We start from the raw sequence: 23679 nt of genomic DNA on the forward strand, positions 1-23679 counted from the left end.
TAAGCGAGATTTTCAAGGGAATTATTACAAACGGCAAGGTGTCTTATACCATTGGCGCGATATTGTAGGTAGCTCTACTGTTCCGAAGTGCTTTCGCCGTGGTACTAGACTAGAAGTAAGTTAATATAGATTTCTTTTCTTGTTTGTTTTACAAATAGTAGCAGGATATGCAGAAGGTTGGCACTGTGATACTGTTACCCTGTTTAGACCTAGTCCCGAGGACATACGAAATCCAAAAAAAAAAAAAACGACAAGAACTCATATGAACAAATTTGTCCGCGTCAGTAGATTCCGCCCGCCTTTTATGATATTTGTACAGCACCCCGACAAGAATGCAGTTCTGTTTCTACCGAGCATATACGGAAGTTACAATGCTGGTTGCACCGCAAGATGTCCATCGTGTAATGCTTCTGGGACACAGGAGCCACTAATGCTGACACTGATAAAATGCTCTTTAAAAGGTCACGGCATGCATTGGGAAAACGTGATATAAGTGGCAGACTAGAAGATGGTGCTGTGCGTCTTCATGTAAAATGTAAATTTGTAGAGCATGTGCAGAACGTAGATGACTGTAGATATCGGGGATAGTCGGTTACATATTAATTGGTGAATAAATACTAGAGTGATGGATCGCTCATGCAATCAGGGATGGTACTGATAGCTTAGAGGGACGATGCTTGGTTAAGCTCAGGCAGAGGGGTCCCCTTCCCTTCTATTCTTTTGCAACTGTTGACTGTGCATCGCGTTTCTTCAGCACTTAACAGAACGGTACGTTATATGGGGCCCTACTTAATTATTATGGAAAATTTACGCAATTTCACAACACCCCTTACGCAAAACACCGTTTTTGCACAAAGCGACCATTATTATTGCCCCCATCATAGACCTTGCTGAACTGACAATTAAAATGCAATAGGAGGATGAACGCATTTTCCCTCTCGGCATGTTACTGTCCAGAACGGCACATAGGTAAGACCTGCAGCTCACCGGTATCTACCACCAGCCGCCGCCTCCTCCTCCAGCTCTCCATCCTCCTCCACCGCCACCAAGTTGCCATCCTCCACCGCCGAGCTGCCAGCCGCCGCCGCCTCCGCCGAGTCCACCGCCGCCCAACTGCCAGCCTCCTCCTCCTCCACCAGAAGGCCACCAGCCGCTTCCACCTCCCGAGCCGCCGCCGAAACCGCCACCGCCCAATTTCCATCCACCACCACCGCCTCCGAGTTTCCAGCCGCCGCCTCCCGATGGCCAGCCGCCTCCGCCGCCGCCGATCGACCATCCTCCGGACGGCCATCCACCACCTCCACCGCCAAGCTTCCAACCGCCGCCGCCACCGAAGCCGCCGCCACCGAAGCCACCGCCACCGAGGCCGCCTCCGCCCAATTTCCAGCCGCCACCGCCTGATGGCCATCCGCCACCTCCTGACCAGCCGCCCTTGACGATTCCGGCGGAAATAACGCCCGCTGCGGCGCAGCAGACGCTGAGGACGAACTAAAGAAGAGAAAAGACATGTCCTATTACTTTACGCAGACGGTGTTGGGTGCGTGAAGCGCATTAAATCAATACAGATATGGGAAAACACAACAACATTGGTAGCATTATCGAGAGCAATGTGGAAAGTCCTAGGCGCACAGTCGGTGAAGACACCTACAGTATTCAGTATCGACAGTATGCTTGTGGGCATGACACTCAACACATGTCTGTCAACGCGGCTATCGATCACCTAAATGAGTGTAGTCTCCAACTCCACCCGTGCATACAACTCGTAGTACAAATCGAATAATCTAATATAAATGCACAGGGGGAAGTGTCCAACAACTTTGACAACACCACAGCAACTCTTCGTCTCGGATTTAGTTCCACAATATGGGCACCACGATATAGTGCTTATGCTCCAAATTTTGCGACTTATTTAAGGAATGTAATTCTATGTTTCCTTAATATGTGTTCCGTATTGAAGCAAAAACATTTCTTGAAACGACAATGACATAACAAATAAATATTGACTATGACATGGGGTGATTCGCCGTTGGAGGGCAGTACATTACCCAGAAAGCAGTCAGTGGAAGTGTTAGTTATTCCCGCCCTGACTGCTTTAAGAATTCAACCGCGTGTGTTTTAGATATATCTTTTTTGTGATTTCATAAATTTTGTGTGATGGCTGGTGCTGTTTGGAGTCGAAGCGGTTTAGATAACTGCGCAGAAAAAATTCCGATAATTTTGGGTAACTATAAAAGGACAACGAAAAATATTTTCTAATATGTACTTATTTGTGTTTCTTGTACTGGTGCTAGTGACTTTGCCTGGTTGACATTGTTCGAGACACTTCGTTCTGTTTTGTCTGGAGCGCTGGATTCTAAGGTACATTTTTGTATTAATTTATAAAGCAAAATACTTCAGCTGTTGCAGTAACTATTGAAGGGACAACTGGATAAAGAAATGCCCGCGACGAGGTTTATTCATATTGCTAACGAAACCCACAAAAACTGCTTCTGTAAGCGTCGAGCATCAGGTTGCGGTCGCAGTGAAACAATAAATATAGAAAGAGGCCGGAGGCCTGATAGACTTGACGAATTTTCGCGACTTCAGGACCTCCTAATTAGAGGGCAAACATTCTTACACCAAGGGGATGCTGGCGTTCCTACCTTTCTCCGGCCGTGCTTGACCTACTTTTTAGGTCAGTCAGGTTCCTAATCGAGCCCTCGCTCACGCCGCCTAGGAATGCACTTGTGTACCATCATTAACCTGCGATTTTGTCACGTGACGTCCGCGTTTGCCATGGCGTAGACCAGGTGGCGGTGCAACAGTCACGCTTCTAGGGTGCCTCATTACTGGCTCCCTCTGTATAACACACAGTTCACAGAGGGCGCTAGTATTCAGTAACCCAATTCAGCTTCTACTACACGGTTCATTCCAGGAAGATGGCGCGCACGTTTGCAACTCTGTATGATCGATTGCAAAGGCGCGATCGCCATCGCTATCACATTTATACCAACAGCTTCAATTGTGCGGGTGGATCAATTTGATATCTTCACGAGCCGTGCACAAATATCCGGCCCCGAGACCAGAACTAAAATTATGTTCCATGAAAAACCGAAGTAATATAGTTCAGGGAGAGTTATGAAGTTAGTGCTGCTACGCACCTAGCAATCATCGCGAAATCCAATCCTGGCACTTGCGATTATGTCGGAACATTCAAGTCACTATACGAGCTCGTTTACCACGGAGCCACCCGTGCCTGTTCCGTATTTCTGAATAAGCTTTATTTTCCTGGCAATTTTACATGCAACACTATTCAATGGAGCGTTCTTATAATTTAAATTTGCGATTGTCACCACTCAGCAAGGCATTGAAAACTAGCTGGCAGGGTGACGTGAAACCCCCCATTCCAAGGCACGACCCCTCAAAGTTTTCATGGTCAGAAAATAGTCACGAATCAGTGAAAAAAAAAACATAGTGAGTAAGCTATAATGTCCTACTTTAGAATTTTAACATCCTCAGGTCCCTCTTGTTCTCTAACCTTTTCAATTGAAAAAAAAAAAAAAAAAGGCAAGGACGCTACTCGTCAAGTTATTAGTACAGGATCTGTCAGGCTTTGAGTAAAACCTGTAGCTCCGAAACATCTCTAAACAGTACCGACAGAAAGGCAATTTTCTCTAGCACTCATGACGATTGTTTTCAATTGACTCATTGCTCTACTCGTTGCTTCACCGAGCTCCCTTCCTGTTTTAATGAAGTGGAATCTTTCTTATGCAAAGACAAATCCCTGTGTCACTTTTACTAGCGTCTTCACATCCTTGTGCGGATACTCCGTGGTACAATGATCACTGAGCGCGTTTTTAGACGTAACACCGCGCACGTGGAAAGAAGAATAGGACAAGCCAGCTGCCCTGGCAAAGCACTATGCATTCAATACTATAGAGGCGTTTCCCGTTTCACGAAGTTCACGGCTCTGGGTATCCAAAGGGGGGGAAACAAATCTCGGTGTCTTAGGAATTACTCCCAGAATCACCGGCGATTTGGATCTCCCTAGGAAAATAAAAAGAGTGGAATTTCGCTTACCATAAGCCTCATGTTTGCACTGTTCAGCTCGCTAGTTCTTCTTCCTTCCGAACCTTAGAAGCAGGAGAACTGTTGTGCCGGAGCCAACGGCTTTGCCCGCCTTATATACCTAAGCCCAACCTCGTGCTTTCAACAGTTGTCGCCTGGTGAAAGTTTTTGAGGGGGAGGGGATGCCGCAAAACTTAAAAGAGGGGAAGAGGCCCGTTCATTATTATTCTCCGAGACTTGCACAACCTGGGGTCGGCTAGGCGGCCGCCCTCAGCCTTAAGGTAACCGAGAGGCGAAAAGAGGAGAAGGTCATTCGACAGGAACATCCGGCGGCTCATCCAGGTCCTGGACTCTCTCACCCGCGTTTGTTTCACTGATACTCCTCCTCCTTCTCCGGCGTCGTCGCCAGTGTAATGTATCTTCCGATGCACACCAGGCGAGGAGGGACAGTCTCACACAGAGCAAAACCTGACCTTTGGGCGTCAAGGTTTTAAGTCTTTCCTCCACCACTTTCCACTGCACATTCCTCCTCGCTCGTGGATAATCAGTCTTTGATTATTTGGGTTCCTGTCCGTGCTCGTTCAAAGTTTGCGAGATTATTGTGTCTCGCACCGCACTACGAGCAAGGTGCGTAGATAATTTTGCTGTGAGGCCCTCAAGTTGGGGTGAATTCCGTTATAGTAGGGAGTTACTTTGGTTGGCTGCTCGTTTTCCGAACCCGTGAGAGATTTGTTTCGTGAAAGGTGTTGACTGCAGTTCTATCACGGCGTTCAGAAAACAAGGCGCGGTGTCGTTCAGACAGAGGGATGGAGCAATTAATCAGTATCGTTGCTCTAATTGAAGGCGTGCCGTCATTTATCTTGTCCTGCTCCGGTGAGTAAAAAAATGCCTTATCTTCAGTCACACGAGCGTCGTCGTGAGCGACTTAACTCGAGATAATTCGAATTGCAGCGTGATAGGAAGAAGTGAATTATTACTCTTTTTTTTTTTTTTTTGTTAAGATGTTAACGGGTCTTGGTCCAGTGCAGCTGCAGGTGTACAGCGGAGCATTCGTGCATTTATCCTAAGCAGCGCTATATATCGAAATTTGAACGACAGGGTGCTCTTCCTTTCACATGACAGGTGTAACTTGCCGCTATACAGGGAGTATCCCGATGAAGTCATTTTTCCGCGATGGGCTTTTTCTGCGGGACTGAGCAAAACCAAAACCCAGAGCAAGGAGGATTGACACCGTCTTCGTTTCCACTTTCGCAACCCCTTCGTCCACTGAGCCCCAAATTCCAATCAGACAAACTGCGTCCCCCCCCCCCCCCCAAACGTTACCCCACCTCTCCACCATCGCACACCTACTAGAGATGCAAAATTTCCGGAAATTTTGAATCGCTCGAAAAAAAACGGTATATTTTAAGGTTTTTTCCGAAAAATGGAAACAAACGCGGCTACTGTTGAGTCGAAGCATTGCCGGCCAAGCCACAGCATACAATGAGCTAGAAACTTTAGTAGTGTTCACCCTCTAGGCATAAATGCAGAGCAAAGCATCCCGTCAGACTGCTGTCTACTCAGCGATAGGTAATTGGAACAACCCGTCCACTCCGACAAGAACTCCGACATTATGTGAACGCAATGGCTATCGCTTGGAGCAGCCGACGGAGCTCTAAGTTGGTGGTTGTTAGCGGAGTAGAGTCACCTAAGGCACTGTTGGCGGGTTGGAACGCATCGAAGGCACGAAAATTTACATTTTTGAATTTTGTCGCCTGGAAATTTTGGGCAATTTTTCCGGAGACGAGGAAAAAAAACGAAAAAAACTTTTTTCCCCAAAATTTCCGGGTTTTTTCCGGGGCTTCGCATCTCTAACACCTACACGCACGCAACAGGGATCTCAGTGTAGCGCTTGGACGGCACAGCTATAGGCCTTCAAGGCCTGTATTTACCACAGCACAGATATTATAGGATGAAACGTGGAAAATATATTTTTTTTTTTTGTCCCGGTAACTGTTATCTAGTCTGATACACGTAATTCTTGGACCTAACCTGACCTAAGAAACATTCACGTAAAAAGAAAGAATGTCAGCTAAGAATAAGCTGACATTCTTAGGTTGCACACAACTGTAAGATAATGCGTGCGCATGATGGTATACCAGCGGCATGGCAGAGTGGGTAAAAGCATCCGCTCGATGGTGGTACCCAAGGTCGTGCTGAAGACTGGGAGGTGCTGGGTTCGAATCCTACCACCGGCTGTGCTGTCTGAGAATTTCCCCGTGTTTTCCGGCAGACTTTCCAGACTCCCCCTTGAAGTCGGCCCAGGTCGCATACTAGCCCCCCCTGTCCCCCACTCCTTTCTGCTGTCCTCACTCCATCTGTCCACGTCTGTACGCCGCTCATAGCCACAGTTGCTTCGCGGCCCTTACACAGAATAAAATCATGATGTTACAATGTCCACTTTCAACGATAACACCAGTGTTACTCATGCGGAATCACAGGGCGTCTTTATAGGCGGCATTCGCCGAAAAGCACACTTGTTATCGAGTGAGTTTGTTGTGTGAGTAGGTTGGAGTTGGTATGTCACTCACTCCGGCAGACTGAGCGGGGATTTACGTCGATGGCAGTGTTTCAAGAATATAACACACATTGTAAAAAGCAGAACAGCCCCGCAACGCCACTTCGTCCTTGGAGCATGTAAATAAACAAACCAATGAATAAATATCCCCACAAGCTGTAAGTTACTTTTCTACGCGTGAGACGTGATGAGACGTGTGCTCTCATCAGAGACGTGTTATGTGACGTGTGCTCTCATCAGAGACGTGTTATGTGACGTGTGCTCATTTTAATTGGGCAGCGAGTAATATAGCGATGATATACAACAAACTACTCCCGTTCACAGTCTGCTGTATATGGCTTTCAACGGACGGGGGCCGTGTTTGTTGTGCATGAGTAGTTCGAACATTGCACATCGGAATGCCGCTGTGTGCTCCAGAAGAGCTTTTCCTTTTTATTTCTTTTTTGCTCTACGTAGGTGTACTGGGATAGCCAGTCCGATTTAGCCGTGACTCACCTCACTTTTCTTCTATCCATCATCATCCAGAAGAGCATAGAGTGTTCCTAATTACAATGAACAATGCCATGTGCGAAAAATATATGTAAGAAGGAAATAGAAACATAAACATTAAAATAAAAGGTATTGACGTGATGGAACGCACAGAAGACACATACACACGTTCCATCATGTCAAGTTTTAACCAGCCTGCTCTACACGTTCTAGAGTATACACATAAATTTTGGCACATGCGCCGTTATGTGTGCGCCATCAGTTCCAAATGGCACTTTTTTATGTAGTGTGGCAGCGATAGTAGGTTACAACTGTCTTTTCTTCCCAAACCAACGAAATCTCACGCTGCATGTGAAAGTGACATCCGATGCAGCAGAGTGCACTCTCATATCCCTCAACCCTCTTCTTGCTTAGACTTCTCAACTCTGCTTCTTTTTTCCTGTGTTTCATCATTCGCAAAAGAAGAACATGGTGACATAAATTAAAGGACCAGGAACACGTTGATATTATACTAAGTATATCGCACGAAGTTGCTGACTATAAGCGCACGATAAAAGAAATACGGTGATTGAAAACCGTAACATAAAATAAAAAGAGGGAGAGAAATATTAGGATATTTACTGAGATCGCAAAATGGAGTTGATTGCGTCACGTTTATTAGGACCTTCATTGTTTATTTATTGCTTGAGTTTGAGGAACTCCCATTAATCTAAGCTCCCAATGGCCAAGCGGTTTCAGGATAAGTGCTTCTACACTCCCACGAGAACCATAAAGGCGTCTTGGCACCGTGCGTCAAAAAAACATATCTCAGTGTGGCTTGCCGCCTAACGGATTAGAAGTCTAATAAGTTGCGCTTTTTCCGGCAATCGCGGCCGGCCGTGAGGCCGTTGTTCCGGATGCTGGCTGCGTTTAGTACGGGCTTTAGTTACGATGACTGTCGTAAAAATGAGATTATTGGAGGCCCGCGCGACTCACGATTTTGTGGCTTGGGTGGTCTTCAGGCAAGACGCAGCCGTTTCTAATAGTACTTTGCGGTCTTTGGTCTTCTGTGTGCGACGGCGTAGCATGTCATTGCTATCGGTTCTCCGGAAACTAACGTTTACAGTGTAATGCGAGAATTTGACATAAAATGCAACGTGAAATTAACTGCGATCTCGATTAGCGCCATTAATTTGATTTCGTAGAGAAGTTGAAGAGATTCTGAAATTAGGTGTAAATTGTTCACAGAGTAACATGAACACGCAAGATATCGTAACGACTGAACGAAATTATTAACGGTGGGTAAGCCGGCAGTTGCGTCTGAGACCAGCAGCGTCAACAACAACTTTATTTGAACGATGATGGGTGGGGAGTTTCATCGCCAACAGCGTCCAACAGTTCGATTTCCACATTTAACCGCATTGAAGAAAGTACAGGGTGTTACTCTATAAAAGTCTACCCGTGCCGCCATGCCGTACTCGCCAATTACTCAATGCAGGTGGCACATTGTGCGGTCTTCATATAAAGCTCATAAGGACATTTTATCTTGGTAAATTTCGAAGTGATTCAGCGCCGCAGGACGAAGTTATAACTCAAAACGTGCAATTCCCGTAGTAAAAACAATCAAGATGGCGGCGTTGAGAAGAGCAGTTCACATGCTGCTCCACAGACGGCGACGTGTGGCATATCCTGCCAGCCGGATGGAACTGAAGTTTTCATTTCGCTTTCGTGTAACTGTCGTATTTTGCTCAGAAGTAAGCAACGTGAGGAACGAAAATGCCAACGTACTCAGCAGACGACACCCAAAAGGGATGTCGTCTGCTTACTGAAAGGCAGTGAAAAAACATAACGCGGGGACGCCTCTGCTTGGATGGACGGATGGATCGATTGCCAGAGCGACACGTCGCCGTCTGGGGAACTGTGTCACACCAGTACACCAGCCCCGGTTTTTACTCCTGTGTCACAACTGCGATTCACAACACCGCCATCTTGGCTGTTTTGACTACGGGAACCTCACGTTTTGCGCTCTAACTTTGCGTTACGGTGCCCAATCACTTCGATATTTACCATGATGGAATGTCCTTATGAGTTTTATACGTAGGCAACACATCGTACCACCAGCACTGAGTAATTGGCGAGCACGGCATGCCGACGCGGGTAGACTTTTATAGGGTAACACCCTATATATTTTAAGGCTGTAAGAAATTTCTCGTGTCTTGGTGAACAGTTCGTACTCACCATATTATCGCGTGACTAAACTAAAATTGTAATTAACGAAATTGCCCTCATTAGTGATACTTTTTATTGAACCCGCCTTTGTAGCTAAAGGGGAGAAAGTCCGTTTACATACAACGTACACAAACACACACACACAAAACAGTATTCTGCCTCATTTCATAGATATGGCTAAGGACTTTCATTGCTCCAGTGTGAATGAACGGATAATACCGTACAACTCCCAAGCACAAAGTTCATCCCATAAAACCTCCAATGTCCCACAAATGTCCAAAAGATATATCGCCATGGATATTTGGATATCCACTAGAGTTTCGTGTGGATCCAAGTTACATCCAGTGGATATCCACAGGAGTAGCACTTTCACCCTTGTTGTTTGGTCTCCTGGTGGTCTATTTAACGAATTTCACGGATATCTGGATATCTGCTGGACATGTTAGCCCCATAGTATTTTAGTGTATATTCACTTACTCTTAGGAGATATATCAAGATCCATTATTTGTCACTCTATATTATTGCTAGGTTTGCGGCAGTACAAGATCCATTGCAAGTACAGCAACACTCGCCAGGCCGCCTCACTTGGGTACTGGGGCGGAGGAGGAGAACCCTGTTAAGGAACTGTATGGAGCATATACTGAAATAAAAAAAAATGGAGCACGTTCAGTAAGTATAGTCGGGCGTAAAACGTTCGTAACGGCGGCGTAGGTGGACGCGTCTTCGCAATTCCCGAGCACCTGCATCGAGTGAAAGTACACCGAACAACATTCCTGACATCCTTGGCTGTCAAATATTGTGTTTTTAATTCATGTCATCGACTCGAATGTGATTGCCTGCTCAGTAGAGCTGTAAAACCAATACATTTCCTCTGTCGCTTGAAGAACGCTACGTAAATACTTTGCACACACAGCAGCACGCGAACGTTCTTATATTGTTCGCCCTATATCTCACGCTCACATACAATAAACAATATTTCATGAACGTCCCACACATCCGTATGTCTCTACGTGGTGTCTACATCGTGGTGACGTCACTGAGACTTTCAATGACTGCTCACATCCTGGTTTCTTGAATGTTCTACAAACGTCCTCGGGAACTGCAAACTGCTTTATACATGGGAATCTAAATATTCAGAGCATGATATTCTGTAGACGTACCTGGGACATCCGTTGTTTAGTGGGTAAAATCACAACGCAAATGTCGCGCTCTGATATCCTATACATATCTTATGGATGTCCGGATATTCAGGACGTTTGCCACAATGCAGGAATGTCCCAGGGATATTAATGATTTGCTGGGCTGGCCAGTTAAATATGGCGAGGCTTAAATATCGCTAATGGCGAGGCTTAAATATCGCTCATGGCGAGGCTTGTGAGCGCGCTGTCACGATCTCGAACCTACGTAGTAACAAATCAGACAGTGGAAACGGAGAGTTGAGTGGCCAGAAGTGGATTTCTTGATGAATCTTTACCGGAGTTTGGCAAAGATGCAGTACTTCTGTACACTGCTAGCTCGTGACAGAATTTGATGCATTCACCGGGCATTGCATGGTAAGCGATGTATATTTTACTCAGTCCTAGTTTCATACTGGTTTTGTGGCTGCAATATGTCCACCTTGAAATGTGTTAACAACGGCTCAGTATTTATCTTCCGGTAAAAATCATTGCTGGCTCGTGCTCTCGTCTCTGCGTCGTGTTTCATCACAATCTCAGGCTCTACTCATCATAGATATGGTCCACCGGCTTGTCTGTGCCTACGCCATCTTGTCGATCTTTGGGACAGGTGATGTGATAAAGTCCAACATAGAAAATGAAAGACAAAAACATCTCTGAAACACGGAAGCACACAACAGGTGAGGAATATCAACACTCCGTACCGAGACGAAGAAAAAAAAAATCGTCGCCGACTTTTCAGACGAGCTTTCAACGCGTCAGGCGCGTTAGAGAATCCCAGCAGGTGGTGGCACTCGAACAGCCGAGTGGAATGTGTACAGAAGCCTCAGCACGCGGGGCCCGCTTAATGAACCTGTTCCCGCGCCCCTCCTGGTCGCCCCTGTGAAAAATGTGGTACTCCTCCCCTCCCGCTCTCGTACGTTAGTGCAAGAATCACCAAACAGAGCGTCGTGACCTACTTTCGATTTCTACTCAGTCTCCAATTTTCTATTATTATTTTTTGTGCCTGCGTTGCTCGCAGAATACGATTTCACTGTCGTGAAAACGTACCGCCACGCTTCTTTCATTGGGATAGTATGTGAGTGGATACTCGTAGGAACCAGTGGGCAAGGTACCACACATAATTGAAAGTGTGCTTTAAAGGGCAGTTTTACGTTCCCCCACCACTTTCACTTGGGCGCCTTGTATGTGTTTATATCCTAGCGCTCGTAGTTCCATTTGGGCTCTGTGCTCTATGTGCTATTGTAGAAGGAACTCGATTCATTCGTCTTACGCTTTCAGATAACAGGCAGAAATCGGTGGTATCCAGTCGCCTTCGCCGAGCAGCTGCGTGTGTCTACCAAATGAATGGCCGTGCACATCATTTCGGCATTGGAAGTTGCAAGAATATGGTCAGACGATCAGACTTGTACGTAACGTAATTTCGTTACTAGTAATCAATTGCCTACTTTTCCGAGTAATTTTGCGAGTAATCGATTCGTTTTCCGAGCAAGTAATTTTTCAAGTAATCGATTACTTTTCGACTAAGCTTTACTTATACACGAAACCAACCCACAGGATCCATCACAGCCTTTCCTATCTGCTTTGCTTTCCACTACCACGAGTGGAGGTCACTGTAATAGTATCCCGCACATGCATTTTGAGTGCCTGGGGTCACCGTAATGTCTTCCTACCGCAACCTGCTGCATGTACAGTAGGCAGACTTGTACACGTTACTAAAAAAAAGAAATTGATTACCGTTACCGTTACCCTGTACGGAAAAGTAATTTTTTACCATTACAAATTCCAGACTTGTACGTAACGGGTAATTGCGTTACTAGTAATCAATTACTTTTTTGAGTAATTTGTAGCGTAATCGATTACTTTTTGGGTCAAGTAATTTTTTGAGTAATTCAATTACAATTTTCAGTAATGAATTACCAAGTAATCGATTACTTTGAGACTAAAGAATCCACATTGTTCGGTAAGACAAAACGGACTGCTCTCTGCAAATTCCAAGACAGCCGTCTTATATCTAGGATTTTTTCTGCAACAATTTCTTACCCGAAGTCAATTGCCACAGTGTTCTGCACGTGTAGTGTATTTTTGAGTGCGCTGTCCTCTCCCCCTTCATGTGAACTATATATTTCCGCAATCCGGCCTGCATACAGTAGGTTGGACTGTAGGTTGTCCCATGAACCTGATGGGTCATTTGTGGGAGTCCCAGTTGGAACTCTTTTGTCTTCTCCCACTATGCGAGATGCAGAGAACACAGATGTGTCGACCCTGATAACCTATTGCGACTCTAGTACATTCATGAGCAAATTGGCAAAGCAACGAGTTTCTTTTCTAGACGTTACGTCATTACTTTTTCCGCCGAGTAATTTGAAACCGTAAAAAATTACTTTTCCTACAGGTAACCGTAATCCATTACTTTTTTAGTAACATGTACAAGCCTGCAAGTTACTCGCCGGAAAAGTAATGAAGTAACGTCTAGAAAAGTAACACGTTACTTTTCCAATTACTTTCGATATCTGAGAGACAAAGTACAAACAGAAGTGTCGTGCATAACAGGGACCATTGCAAGCTGCAAGGCACCAAGAAATTGCATGAGTTCAATTGCAAGCTCAAAGCTGACAGATATTTTGCTTGAGGGAGGCACAGCAGGCATTTGAACAAGATTTTTTTTCTGACCTTTCTCTCCACCGCTCTGAACATGCCAGATAGCTAGGCCACGGCGACAAGACATTGCAAATCATCGACATCGTTGTGACATCTACAGTGTTCTGCACAAGACTGACAGGAGCTCATGAATGTACAAGAGTCGCAATAGGTTACCGGGACGAGAGTTCTGTGTTCTCTGTGCATCTCGCATAGTGAGAGAAGACAAAAGAGTTCCAACTGGGACTCCCACAAATGACTCATCAGGTTCAAGGTACAACCTACAGTCCAACCTACAGTCCAACCTACTGTATGCAGGCCGGATTACGAAAAGAGAGTCCACATTAATGGGGAGAGGACAGTGCACTCAAAAATACACTACACGTGGGGAACACTGTGGCAATTGACTTCGGGTAAGCAATTGTTGCAAAAAAAAATCCTAGATATAAGACGGCTGTCTTGGAATTTGCAGAGTGCGTTGGTTTTGTCTTACCGAACAATGGGGATTCTTTAGTCTCAAAGTAATCGATTACTTGGTAATTGATTACTGAAACTGTAATTGAATTACTCAAAAAATTACTTGGCCAGAAAAGTAATCGATTGCGTTACAAATTACTCAGAAAAGTAATTGATTACTAGTAACGCAGTTACCCGTTACGTATAAGTCTGACAGTAGGCCAAGCTTTAGACATAGTGAGTCACCTGGAATTTCCAAGTTCAAATGTAGAACGGCTGAGCGCTTCTGTTCTGAAGGGCTCAAGGGTCAACGCATTGGAACTTTGGAAGGAGATCCACAGAGAGGTTGTTCAGAAGACTGAGTTCGTAGCTGCGATTGCTCTTCCTCTTCGACACTGCCATGTCGACTAGCTGTCCTGATTTATCTCCGTGGCTTCAGCTTTTCCAAAATGTTCCAAATGTAGAAACGAAAACAGACAACAATTTGATTTAAGTGATTATGATAGGGGTGTTTCATCTCTTCAGATGGTACTCTACCGCGTTGCTCACCTCTGATACGAGTCTTAGTAGATTGCATGGCCAATGTACAGTGGAGATTTGAAAGTATTTCGACAAACGGTGCATGATCCATCAACGCTAAAGAAAAAAACTGAGGAAAGTACACCCACCTCTGCAAGACCGCACACTGTAATGGAGAAAATATGGGCCAGAAGAAGCGCTGAGCATTTTACAGTGTTGAAAGGGTTGCGGTACTTTGATGCATGTGATTGATTACATCGTGTAATGTATTTTACCACAGGCCAGACTATTGAGGAAAAAAGCCCGTTTTTAGTTCTTCTATGTGTCGTAGTTGGCAAGATGTAAACCCTTGAGCAAACGTGGTGTTCACCGACGTCAGTGCAGCGAGAGTCTAGGTCATTCCCATTGGTTCTCGTAAGCCGTGACCTGTCTCGTGACCCCTTCAGCGGCGAAGATGCCTCCCGTGTTGTCACAGCCGGATTGGGGGGAGGGGGTGTTAGGTGTATTTAATGGTTAGGTTATGTAACCTAACAAAACCTAACCTAACAAAAAACAAAGTGAAATGTTAGCCATACTAGGGGCTTGCTATTCCCAAAAAGGCGAATGGGTTTCGGCATCCGCAGTGCCGACTTCCTATGTGTCTATTACCACGTTTGCTATAAAGCTTGTAATTGAGGTTAGCGTGAATGAAAATAAGTCTTTTTTTTTTTACATTTATCCGCCATAAGTAGGGACGAAGTGTTACAAACCCGTTTGGAATATTTGACCTACAAGAGCTGCCTCCTGCGTGCTATTTGAGTCCAGAAGACGCACTTTCGACCATTTGGTCGTGACTACCACAACTGGGAATTGCCCCATATATATGAACAGTTTAAGTCTGTACGAATATTGTATCTTTAACGCTTCAGCCCTGACGGTGTCAATTGACACCGCTTGAAAAATATGACGGCACACCGCCCGTTTCACTGTGTTTTTGCACACAACCGGTGTGGTGGTATTCGCCGCAGCTTCATCCCTCAGTATACTGTGTTACAAGTGGGGTCACGCCCGTTGTGCAAATGCAAATAAATCCCCAAATGAGGGCGGCTCGGATGGTTAGCGGTGTTCTTCCTGTTGACATGCGTCTTCCCAGAACCCTTTTGTGTTAGAAATATTTACGTTGTTTTACAAAGCTTTAGAAACCATTCGGCCGACACGTTCGGTTACATGTCACATTTTCCCAATTATACGGCTTGTTTTTCACAAGGTGGCAATTGACGCCATGAGGTCTTCATGGTAATGGTTGCACGTATTATATACTTCGCTGTTCGTAGGCAACGTACATGGCTGGAGCTTCCATTCTACTTCATCTACTTTTTACTGGTACTTGTTTGTTTGTTTGTTTGTTTGTTTGTATTCTGGGACTTTCTTCTTCTTCTCCTACCTCCGTCTCTGGACCTGTGGTGAAACACGACCTTCGAATCGTCATCTTTCCTGCAACTAACAGTGCTGCACTTGGTACACTGGTAAACCACCATTTGAGAAAAGACTGGCGCCGCTGTGCGGCCAACCCGCAAAATAAAGTGGTAGGCACGAGCGGAGCGCGTAAGCATGTTCCCTTCGTATCCACGATGGATATGCAAGGCTGTTTTGGTTATAATATCAAGACTGTGGAGCCCCAGTAAGCAACATCGCCCACTTAGGACACTCATTCTTTCATCACAAGCTCGAGGAAGATCGTAAGCAGTTTTCTGTGTCCCAGCAGTGAGCAGATACAGGACTCCTTGCGGGTGCGGGACAGTGATGGGAAGTACTTGAAGTACCAAGTGCTCAAGTAATACTTTAAGTACATTTCTGAGTACTTGTACTTTAGTTTAAGTAGATTTCAAATAGTGTACTTTGTACTGTACTTAAAGTAGTTTTTTCCCAGTACCTTCCGATGAAGTACTCACCCTACCCAAATTTGAACTCCACACAAAAAATCACAAAAGAAGTATCGAAAATGCAGCCTACTAAAAGTGCTAAAATGACAACAAGAAAACGAAAACCCACAGATAGCGCTTTCCGCGTGTTTTCTTCTTCATGGACATCATTATAGCGCTTTTCGTGGGATGCAGTACGGACAGTCCCAGTCTGACATCTTACCAAAAACTATTTTTGTGCTTTTAAAGACCATATTTGGTAAGAAAATCCATTGTTGAGAGGCTCGAAATGTTGAAAAAGTCCCAATGCTTCCATGTTTATGTTAAAATGAATGTAATGCAAAGACACGCATACCTTATGACACAGCAACCGGCAGCACGATGACGTGGTCAATTGTCATTTCAGTTCTCCCAATGCATGGTTCCAGTACTTTTTTATATGGTTTCCTTTATTGGTAATTTATAATCGTGCTATATTACAAGGTGTGATTGAATTACATCTTGAAGTATGTAACAGTCTGAAAGACACACATGCTTTCACTTTTAAATTTTACATTTTACATTTTTTAATTGGGCACATGGATTACATTGCTGCAGATCACAGCCATATGAAAATAAGGTCTACATTGTGCTTCATCTTTTTTTATTTTCTTCATATTCTTTATTAAACATGTATTTCAAAAAGCAGCAAGGATTGCATCAGTACATGTAACTGCAATTTGTATAATCTGATTCACTTCATATTCAAAGATTATTACTTAACCATTTGGACTTTATGGCTTCATAGCATTTGCCAAGAATGCTGGCTAAAGTTATGCTAAAAAAGACATAGCTACTAAACAGTGAAATGCAAAGTGATACAAAATAAATTGGCAGTGTACGTGATGGTGCCTGAGGTACTTTGCCTACCACTTTGTACTTTACTTGAAGTACATTTGGAGTTGGGTACTTTGTACTGTACTTGAAGTACTAATGATATCGGGTACGTGGTACTTTACTTTAAGTACAATTTGAGGCACTTTGCCCATCACTGGCGCCGGATCTGCCAATTTCACGGCAAGCGAAGAAGGATCTCCACTTACGACGGAGGAATACAGGTGTAACATTGATGTCAGCCAGCTGCGAAATAACAGTAATGTGCGACATTTTAAAGCACTCGCACTTTTTATGCCTGCCACCGGTCAGGAACTGCATCAACCGTATATGTTGCCATTCAGATGTGAAGCGATGACGTAGACAGTGCACGACGATTTTTACGGTGCTGCTAGGACATACAATTAACTGCATAATGTAAAAACCCCAAGACTAGGGAACACGAAGGGACAGACACAACACGTCTGTCCCTTCGTGTTCCCTAGTCTCGGGGTTTTTACATTATGCATCATCTTCACCAGCTCGCTTGCTTCCTGGCCATCTTTTCATTGTCATACAATTAACTCTACGGTTTACCAACGTTGTGGAAAAGATGTTTTCTTCTGCAGTTCTGCAAGATTGCAGCTGTGCCTGGCAGTTTCAATCCCAGGAAAAAAGGGACGATGCAGCAGGTAATCAAAGGTGTGGAGAAAAGGCTATTTTGTCAGCTTTATTGTGATGTCGTCTTAGGCCTCATAATATCCGTGTAGCGTCAGGAAATAAAAGTGAAAAAGTCAGTATTGCCTTTGTGTTGCTGAATTAATTAATGCTGGTGAGTCAGGTACTACAGAAACTGAACAAAATCTGTTTCAAGCGTGACACTTGTGTAACAGATTGCGGATCAAGAATGTGCAACAAAGAGTTGAAGCCAAAGTTGCGGACAAGTGTCGTGAGTCTAGACTGGGGTCCGGTCCGCGCGCCAAGGCAAAGGAACTGTGGGATCAAAATCCAGCCTGCGGGCTCCGGTTTTCTGGTGTGGGGCACGTTCCCAGATAAAATATATATATATATATATATATATATATATATATATATATATATACTTGGTGAATGGGGTTCGGACGACCGCGAATATATGTAGCTGAAATGAAAATTGAAACACAGACTACGAAGGTACGGGAAGTAAGAAAAAAGGGATAATTTATTTACATTTAAGATACTTGGAATGCTAAAAGGGTTGACAACCCTTTTAGCATTCCAAGTATCTTAAATGTAAATAAATTATCCCTTTTTTCTTACTTCCCGTACCTTCGTAGTCTGTGTTTCAATTTTCATTTCAGCTATATATATATATATATATATATATATATATCAGTGCCTGACCCTAATGGGGTCGGGATCGTGTTTCGGGCCAGTGCTGTCCGTTGCAAGGCCCCACTGGCCCTATACTTCGAATGCTGTATTCTGCTTCACGAGCATACCGATTTCCTTCGGCAAATTACAGCTAACACCCGCCACCGTCTCGCGAATGCGTCGTCGTCCTTTTCGAAAATGGCGGATAGTAGCAGTGCGCAACCACTCAGGCTGCACCTTTACCCGTGCCCAAGCACAACTTTCCAACCCGTTTAGACCGCGAAAAATTGTGCAAAATGACAGGGTGTGACGGTCATTCGCGCAACAAGTGCTCGAAGTGCAGAATGAACATCTGCTTGAGGAAAACAGGACAATGTTTCATGCAGAACTTCAGAAGACGATCAAACTTTTCAAGGTTCGCCTACATCCACTAAAGCATGATTGTGACATTTGACACCATACATATGAAACAGTTATTTATGCGCAGAATGAAATGCGCATCATATTGTTGCGCTCAAATAAGTCCACAGATGATGATCCAGAGGCTTAAAAATATATTTGGCACCGAGGAAAAAGTCAGGGCAGAAAGGATTAAGATGGCTCTTCTGCGAACTCGGAAGCAGCTGAAAGTGACAGAAAGACGGGGCGAGAAGTGGACGGTCCTCGACTGTGGCCACAGGGGGAGGCCATGCCGTTGCCGAAAAAAACGATCCCCGAGGATAACCGGTCCAGATATCAGGACATTGAGCCCTGGAGATTAGTTGACATAACATTTCCGTCGTTTCACGAAGCCACCTTTCTTGTCAGGATGATTTATTCGCGATATCACGGGGATTTAGCAACGTATCCCCATTGAAAGTTGCGAAGAGTCGCTGGACAAATTTGAAAGTGGGACGCCATGGCGTGGTTACGACATCGACATCAGGGATTAAGGCTCTATTTGTTAATTCGTCTCGAAAGTCAAGCGCCTGCGACGGTTTGGGTTTCGCCAGACGCCAATCTGCCTGTGAAAGCGAAGCATCCACGACGTACAGGTCAGCAATATTGTACGCGTTGAAGGACTCCATACTGAGAAGGCCTGAGTTTGTATGCACAGCTAAAAAGGACGATTGGACACAAAAGATTAGTTTTTTTTTCTTTTATCGTTTTTTTTCCTGGGCCCTAGCTCAGACTTTTTCAGTATAATCTTCCTCCAGCAACTCGCCTGCATTTGTGCCATATTAACAGCATTGGCTGATGTACAATATCGCTTCGTCCACTCTTTGAACACGTGAGCATATAAACCTTTCTGGTGGTTCCTGCACAGGGCATTCCGGTGCGTTCCGTCCGTTTTAGTCTCTTGTTATTATTATTTCCTGTTTCTTTGTGCGTGTGTCTCTGTTGGCACGGTACTTTGCGGCTCCTTCCAGCAGCCGTCTTTCCAGAACAATCAATGCCAACAAAAATGTGGTAGAAGATCGATCACGTAGCAGCTATTGCTGTACGAAGTTACTGCTGATGAGCGATGGACCCCGTCTACCTACCGAAAATGTTCGAAATCCAACTCAAGCTGTGGCCAAAAACTGGACTGTAGGGCATTCACCCAGCGTAATGACCACCAGGCATCGGCGGCGGCGCACTCGGCAAACAAAACCATCTTCGCCCTTGATTTAAGGGGTTGTGACACTTTCTTAGATGTAGATGGGTAGAAATCCAGCGAACCGGTAGAGATGTAGGAAGGGAGTTGCCTCAGGACAGAAGCCGCCAGCGGCTTCTGTCCTGAGGCAACTCCCTTTCTTAGATGTAGTTCATTACATCATGCACTCATTGTACTACATTCCATAGTGCTAAGGAAAAGAGACTTCTTCTACATGTCGTAGTTGAAGAAATAAAAACCTGGCCCGAGTAAAGCACAGACGTCAGAGACCTCAGTTCTGCTTCCACTCCCATTGGTAGCCGTAAGCACGCGACCTCTCGCGCACTGCCTCACTGACGGCGACGCGTGCTGTGATGTCGGAGGCGGGTGAATTTCGGTATTCGCGGTGCCCATTTTCTACGCTTTTATTATTGCCCTCTTCGCTGTAAAACTTGGAACGCAGGTTCACATCGGTGCAAAGAACCATCTTTTACGTTTATCTGGGATAATCTGGGATGACGTGTCGCAACCCCTTTAGCCGACGCTGCACTGAAGTTTCCAGCTCCTGTACTGCCTCGTGTGACTTTGTCTTTTGCCCCGTGGTTAAAAACTGGCTGCCTAGAAAGACTCTTTCTATAGCCGCAGGAGTCACCAAACAGGACAAGCCAACACCCCTGGAGAACACCGAGAAAGAAACGTAGAACTGCTTCAGACAATGGTTCTCGCGTATGATACGATATATTCAGAGCGTAGTAGAGTGATTATAAAATGTGAAGCATTCATCCCATCTTTTCAAGGTACACAAGAACATGTGTAGAAATTTACAAAGTAAGATATACTGGACACATGGCTGGGGTCTACATCTCAATGTTTTTTTCTTTTTTCTTCCATTTCAATTTCTAATTGACTTATAAATGATTTTAGCTAGAGCAGGCAAAATTGTAAAGGCGGTCATACGTATATCGTGTTGTTACTTTGCGATTAAAGTGACATAAATCTGAAAGTAAGATGGGTGGTCGTGAAACTACTATTGAGATAACACGGGAAGACATTCGTTACCGAGAATTCTTCGCCGAGAATCTAGAAGATCTAGTTCTTTCCTTGTATGTATTAATCAACCTTGAGCAACTTTCTTTGAGGGACAATTGACTTCTCGTAACAGGAGGGTGCATGTCGATGAACTCTATTATTTCTCCCGGGCCTTTGAGGTCAAGCAAGTACCAAAGACTTACCCCATCGTATTGCATTGTTCACAGGGTAATTCATGCCATCGCTCAACGCCCAGTGTTATGCGAACCGGGGTCGCATTGTTTTAAGTATGCTCTCTTGAACACAAATTGTGCAACTCACCAGCTGTTCTACCCTATGACCCTTCGGTGTATGTCAGCGTGGGCTTCTAGGCTTATCGTTTTACAAGACGTGTACGAGCACGTTTGTGGCCCGTCGATGACAAAGTGATTAATGGTTTCGTTTTGACGGTAAGTAAGTCTTGAAGTAGGCATTGTAAAATGTCTCGTTTCGTGCAGGTGGCGAACCCGTTCTCTGCGCATTGTAACAATAGTAAATGAACCGTTGAGCAGGTGAGCTACCCTACTATAACTTCCTTTCAGGTGATGCGAACGTTCTGTGATGTACACTCTTAAAAATGAACTTCACCGCATAGCACGCTCCTAGCCAACCATCATCTGGAATGATATCGTTATCTGCCCTGATTTGTAGAAAACGGGAGGCGTACGCCTTTTTTGTGACACTTATGCTGTTCATAATTGTCACAGAAAAGGCGTACGCCTCCCATTTTCAACAAATCAGAGCAGATAACGGTATCATTCGCGATGATGGTTGGCTAGGAGCTTGCTATGCGGTGAAGTTCATTTTTAAGAGTGTACGCCGTGAGTGTGAACACATGTTAGCTTCGCCAAGTCCATATATCTACACCAGGAAGTCATATACAGGGTGTCCCAGAAAGCGTGTCATTGAATTATAATAAAAAAACTACACCACCTAGAATCATGCGGTCAACGGCATTTGTCCTTACTAGGTTTTTGCCACCTCCTGATGGGAATGTCGTGTCATGCAAGTTTAATTATGAGTTTTTGCGAACTGAACTCGGAAATTTGCCAAGTAAAGGTCACTTTTTTACCCCTCCAATGTGAAGAGCGTGTCTAATTTACTCAGATTAACGATAATTCACAGGGATATTAGGAGCTATCCCATCGGAAAAAATAGCCGAACATCATGCTCTATACTCTTAGAAATGAACTTCACCGCATAGCACGCTCTTAGCCAACCATAAACTCGAATTATATCATTATCTGCCCTGATTTGTTGAAAACGGGAGGCGTACGCCTTTTTGTGACAATTATGAACAGCATAAGTGTCACAAAAAAGGCGTACGCCTCCCGTTTTCAACAAATCAGGGCAGATAACGATATCATTTGAGATGATGGTTGGCTAGGAGCGTGCTATGCGGTGAAGTTCATTTTTAAGAGTGTATACGGTGCTCCCACAGGATAGCGCGAGACGAATTTTTCAGCGCAATCGTTGTCAGTTCGATGAAAGGAGGTTGGAAACCAAGCCCCCACCGGCATCGCAGAAGAGATAACACAGGCATAGCTTATTGCGTCAGACTTTCGCTGGGAGAACGCTTTCCCTCTCCCAATTTCAGGAACTGTCACTTTTTCTACTATCACTCTGTGGGCTGGGTTTGGAACCTCCTTTCGTCAGACTAACAGCGATTGCGCTCAAAATGTCGTAGCGCGTTATGGTCCGGTGCTCCGAAAAGCATGGTGTTCGGCTGTTTTTCCGATGGGATAGCTCGTGAATATCACTGTCAATTATTATGAATTTGAGTGAATTCGGCACGCTGTTCATGTTGGTGGGGTAAAAAAAGTGTGCTTTACTTAGCAAATTGCGCAAATATTTACATAATTAAACTTACGATACATGACAAGTTCACAACGCCACAGCCACAAATACAGACAAAAGGCACACACAAGACAGGGCGAACTGCATGTCTGAACACTGTCTCAGTGACTATATTCTCAGATGCATGACATTCACATCAGCAGGTGTCAAAAACCTAGTAAGAACAAATGCCGTTGACCGCATGATTCTAGGTGGCGTAGTTCTTTTCTCTTTTTTTTTTTTTTTTTGATAATTCAATGACACGTTTTCTGTGACACCCTGTATACTGTGAGATGAATAAGAGGGATTGTGCGAGTTCATTTCTGATCCTGATCTGATATCTGATCCCGATCAAGATATGTCGTGTTTTTTTCATGTCCAGGATATCCAACCCGACACTGTTGAAACAAATGGTTGGTTTGTGCTTCTCTCATTGGGGAAGGAAACTCAAAGTTCCTCCTCATCTCTTTGGGAGGAAATCTCTGGGTTCGTGTGACTCCCGAGCAGTCTGCCTGCCGGTGCGACGGCATGTTGCTCGCGGTCTGATGTCCTGGGTCTACTTCGCAAGGAACTGTGCCGACATTTGCTGTTCTGTTGAAAGATAACTTCACCACATAACACGCTCCCAGCCAACCATAATTCCGATTGCCATCGTTCCATGTCCTGATTGGTAGAAAGCGGGATGGATTGGCCTATTTTTGGACACATTATGGAACCTGCAAAGTGTCCAAAATAAGCGTGTCCATCCCATTTTTTCATACACATATACAGGGTGTTTCAAAAAACGTGTCATTCGGACTTTATAAAAAAACGGGGCGACGGAAAAATACGGGGTAAACGGCACTTGTGTGGCAACTGAATTTGCCACCTTGAAAAAATATTTTCATTTGATTTTAATTAAAATAAATTGAATTTCTTTAATTGAACTCCAAAATTTCCCAAGTCAACCTAACGTTTTTTTTG

The 23679-nt window shown here is 44.6% G+C and overlaps 1 long non-coding RNA gene across 1 annotated transcript in view; it reads left to right on the forward strand.

Annotated features, from left to right (window-relative positions):
- The window catches only part of LOC135399158 (uncharacterized), a 38791-nt gene extending 21145 nt beyond the window's left edge, over positions 1-17646 (forward strand). The window contains exons 3-4 of the long non-coding RNA XR_010424206.1: positions 11758-11884; positions 17474-17646. This is a non-coding gene — a long non-coding RNA (uncharacterized LOC135399158). The remainder of the gene's footprint in view (positions 1-11757; positions 11885-17473) is intronic.
- Positions 17647-23679: the final 6033 nt, after the last annotated feature.

Source organism: Ornithodoros turicata, chromosome 1 (assembly GCF_037126465.1).
Source record: "Ornithodoros turicata isolate Travis chromosome 1, ASM3712646v1, whole genome shotgun sequence".
Taxonomy (NCBI): domain Eukaryota; kingdom Metazoa; phylum Arthropoda; class Arachnida; order Ixodida; family Argasidae; genus Ornithodoros; species Ornithodoros turicata.